Source organism: Panthera uncia (genome assembly GCF_023721935.1).
Source record: "Panthera uncia isolate 11264 chromosome A1 unlocalized genomic scaffold, Puncia_PCG_1.0 HiC_scaffold_17, whole genome shotgun sequence".
NCBI lineage: Eukaryota > Metazoa > Chordata > Mammalia > Carnivora > Felidae > Panthera > Panthera uncia.
In genome coordinates, this window is record NW_026057577.1 from 131454821 (window position 1) to 131459793 (window position 4973).

At 37.2% G+C, this 4973-nt stretch overlaps 1 pseudogene; it reads left to right on the plus strand.

Annotated features, from left to right (window-relative positions):
- Window positions 1-3590: 3590 nt before the first annotated feature.
- Window positions 3591-4432, plus strand: LOC125935178 (tubulin alpha-1A chain-like; annotated as a pseudogene).
- Window positions 4433-4973: the final 541 nt, after the last annotated feature.

The window sequence follows — 4973 nt, forward strand, 5'->3', positions numbered from 1 at the left end:
ATATTATCAGGTGGAAATTCATAGGGACTACTTTACATGGGTAGTACGACACATCAAAACCAGGTAAAAACATTGGAAAAAGAGAATCTATAGACAAGTAACCCTCATGAACATAGCTGTAAATATCTTCAAGATTACATTATGTAACTGAATCCAGCAATATATTAAATGATAATACATTCTGACCAAATGGAGTTCATCTTAGAAATACAGAAGTTGTTCAGCATGCAAAACTCAACCTGTATAATTCATCACAAAAAAGATAAATAGGAAAAATTGTATAATCATTCCAATAGATGCAGAAAGGCATTCAACTATATTTGGCACCCATCCCTGATAAAAATCTCTTACCAAAATAGAAATGTGTTTTCCTTGTCCCACCTAATGAAGAGCACTTTCCAAAAATTTATAGCCAACATCTTACTAACTGGTGGGAAGCTGAATGCTCCCCACTATTATGGAATGAACTATCTCCCCAAAATTCATATGTTGAAACACTAATCTAATGTGATTACATTTGGAGTCTTTATGTAGGTAATTCGTTTAAATGAGGTAATGAAAGTGGGGCCCTAATGCAATATGACTTGTGTCCTTAAGAGAAGAAGGAGACCTGGATAGGAAGAACAAATATTATTAAAATGTCGATACTACCCAAAGCAATCTACATATTCAATTGAATCCCTAACAAAATAACACTAGCATTCTTCACAGAGCCAGAACAAATAATCCTAAAATTTGTATGGAATCAGAAAATACCCAGAATAGCCAAAGCAATCTTGAAAAAGAAAAACAAAGCAGGAGGCACCAAAATCCCAGACTTGAAGCTATAGTACAAAGCTGTAATCGTCAAGATGGTATGGTACTGGCACAAGAACAGACACTCAGATCAAAGGAATAGAATAGAGAACCTGGAAATGGACCCAAAAACATATGGCCAACTAATCTTTGACAAAGCAGGAAAGAATATCCAATGGAACAAAGACAGTCTCTTCAGCAAGTGATGCTGGGAAAACTGGACAGCGACATGCAGAAGAATGAACCTGGACCACTTTGTTACACCATACACAAAAATAAACTCAAAATGGATGAAAGACCTAAATGTAAGACAGGAAGCCATCAAAATCCTCAAGGAGAAAGCGGGCAAAACCTCTTTGATCTTGCCTGCAGCAACTTCTTACTCAACACGTCTCCGGAGGCAAGGGAAACAAAAGCAAAAATGAACTACTGGGACCTCATCAAAATAAAAAGCTTCTGTACAGCGAAGGAAACAATCAGCGAAACTAAAAGGCAGCATACAGAATGGGAGAAGATATTTGCAAATGACACATCAGATAAAGGGTTAGTATCCAAAATCTATAAGGAACTTATCAAACTCAGCACTCAAAAAAAAAAAAAATCCAGTGAAAAAATGGGCAAAAGACATGAATAGACACTTCTCCAAAGAAGACATCCAGATGGCCAACCGACACATGAAAAAATGCTCAACTTCACTCATCATCAGGGAAATACAAATCAAAACCACAATGAGAAACCACCTTACACCTATCAGAATGGCTAACATTAACAACTCAGGCAACAACAGATGTTGGCGAGGATGCAGAGAAAGAGGATCTCTCTTGCATTGTTGGTGGGAATGCAAGCTGGTGCAGCCACTCTGGAAAACAGTATAGAGGATCCTCAAAAAACTAAAAATAGAACTACCCTATGACACATAAATTGCACTACTAGGTATTTATCCAAGGGATACAGTTGTTTCGAAGGGGCACATACACCCCAATGTTTATAGCAGCACTATCAACAATAGCCAAAGTATGGAAAGAGCCCAAATGTCCATTGATGGATGAATGGATAAAGAAGATGTGGTATATATATATGCAATATGTATATATGCTATATATATATATAGTATATATATATATATATATATATATATATATATATAACTTGGAGTATTACTTGGCAATCAAAAAGAATGAAATCTTGCCATCTGCAACTACGTAGATGGAACTGGAGGGTATTATGGTAAGTGAAATTAATCAGTCAGAGAAAAACAAATATATGAGTTCACTCATATGAGGACTTTAAGAGACAAAACAGATGAACATAAGAGAAGGGAAACAAAAATAATATAAAAACAGGGAGGGGACAAAACATAAGAGACATAAATATGGAGAACAAACTGAGGGTTACTGAAGGGGTTGTGGGAGGAGGGATGGGCTAAATGGGTAAGGGGCATGAAGTAATCTACTCCTGAAACCACTGTTGCACTATATGCTAACTAATTTGGATGTAAATTTTTAAAAAATGAAAATAAATCTGAGATTATATTAAAAAAAAAAAGATACACAAGGATATGCACTCAGAGTAATGACTATGTAAGGCCACTATGAGAAGGCAACTGTCTGTGCACCAAGGAGAGATACCTCAGGAAAAATCAAAGATATTGACAAGCAGAGTTCAAATTTTATTAATAAAAAGGGAACTATAATACCTCCAAACTATTCTGAAAATGAATACAGTTGAGGAGCCATAATACTAGATTTTAGATTTACTATAAAACTATTATAATGAAGACAGTGCTGTATTGGTGAAAGAATAAATACATAGGTCAATGGAACAGAATAAAGACCCAAAATAATCCACACCAATAGAGTGACTTGATGAATCATAAAAATGCAAAGGTAATTCAATGAAGACACTTAATCTCTTCAACTAATGGTAGTGGAACAATGGACTTTCCAAATGCAAAATAATTAATTTAGCCCCTGTCTCATAACTTACACAAAATTTAATTCAAGGTAGATCATAAACTTTAATACAAAATGTAAAACTATACAATATCTAGAGAAAATCTGTGTGACCTTGGGTTTTACAATGAGTTTCTCGTTATCTACTTTATCATCGTCTATATTTATATAGGAAATAGGTGTTATTTGAAAACATGATGGCTAACACACTAACAATAACAGATTATCTAGTTCTAACTAATTCAAGAAATATAAACTGTCCATTTGTTTTTAAAATTACAGATACATAAAATGTACAATCCCTCTGCACAACAATATTCATCTACAGGGCATTCCATAAAGCCCAGTATACTCATAAAATAAATAGTTACAACAGCAGTCATCTAGTGATCAATTTACCAGATCCATATTATCAACAATGGATTTACACAATAATAAGTGTAGAGAAAAAGAGATCTATACAAATATACATGGAGGATTTTGCAATTAATTTATATATTGACACAACAATTTTGTGTAGGTAGAAATATAAAGATAGGATATATATCAGCTATATATAGTTACGTATGGGAATGATAAATCCCCAAATCAGTATAGTGATCATATATTTTCATAAGGGAGAAATGTGTCCATTATGACAATGAGTTTTGATTTTATTCATAATATTTTATTCCTTAAGCTAGAAGAAAGACATATAGTGTTCCATTAAAATATTTCCATTAAAATATTTGATTTCCATTAAAATATTTTCTTACACTGATCGCCTAAGAGTCAGGCTGTTAAGAAGCAACAGTCTCTCCTTTACCTGGTTGCCATCTTCTTGACAGCCACAAAGCAGCAGCCATGTGTGAGTGCATCTCTACCCATATTGGCCAGGCTGATGTCCAGACTGGCAATGCCTGCCAGGAGCTCTATTGTCTGGAACACGGCATCCAGTCCAGCTGTCAAATGCCAAGTGACAAGACCACTGGGGGAGGAGATGACTTCTTCAACACCTTCTTCAGTGAAACAGGTGCAACATACACTAACCTCAATAGGTTAATAGATTAAATTGTGTCCTCCATCACTGCTTCCCTCAGATTTCATGGAGCCCTAAATGTTGATATGACAGAATTCCAGACCAGCCTGGTGCCCTATCCTTGAATCCACTTCCCTCTAGCCTCATATGCTCCTGATGTCTCTGCTTACAAAGCCTACCATGAACAGCTTTCTGTAGCATAGATCACCTATGCATGCCTTGAGCCAGCCAACCAGATGGCGAAATGTGACTTTCGTCACAGTAAATACACGGCTTGCTATCTGTTGTACCATGGCAACATGGTGACCAAAGAATGACAGTGTTGCCATTGCCACCATTAAGACCAAGGATACCATCCAGTTTGTGGACTGGTGCTCCACAGACTTCAAAGTTGGCATTAATTACCAGCCTCCCACTGTGGTACCTGGTACCTGGTACCTGGCAAGCTGTGTGTATGCTGAGCAACACCACAGCCATTGCTGAAGCCTGGGTTCGCCCAGACCACAAGTTTGACCTAATATATGCCAAGTGTGCCTGTTATGTGGTGAAGGCATGGACACAGGAAAGCATTCTGAGGCCCATGAGGATATGGCTGCTCTTAAGAAGGATTGAGGAGGTTGGTGTGGATTTTGTTGAAAGAGAAGGTGAAGAAGGAGAGGAATATTAAAATGTCACAAAAGTGCTGCTTTTTATTTTAGTTTTTTTAACGTTTATTTATTATTGAGAGACAGAAAGAGACAGAGCATGAGCAGGGGAGGGGCAGAGAGAGAGGGGAGACACAGAATCTGAGGCAGGTTCCAGACTCCATGCTGTCAGCACAGAGCCCAGCACGGGGCGCAAACCCACAAACCGCAAGAACATGACCTGAGCTGAAGTCGGACGCTTAACCGACTAAGCCACCCAGGTGCCCCCAAAGTGCTGCTTTTTATAGGGAAGCTTATTCTGTTTTAAACATTGAAAAGCTGTGCTCTGATTAGTTAATTTGTATGTAGCAGTGTATATTCTCACATACAATTACTGACCTATACTTTAAAATATAACACTTTGTTATAGGATCAACTTGTCCTTTACACATGACTACTCTTTGGAGAGGTTAAGTATGATCCAGGATTGCCATTGTTATTGGTCAGAACGTGAGTCAAATTTTGGAAAGCAGATTTAGATGCCTCTGAGGAGAACACACTTTTGTTCAAATTGAGGGTAGTGGC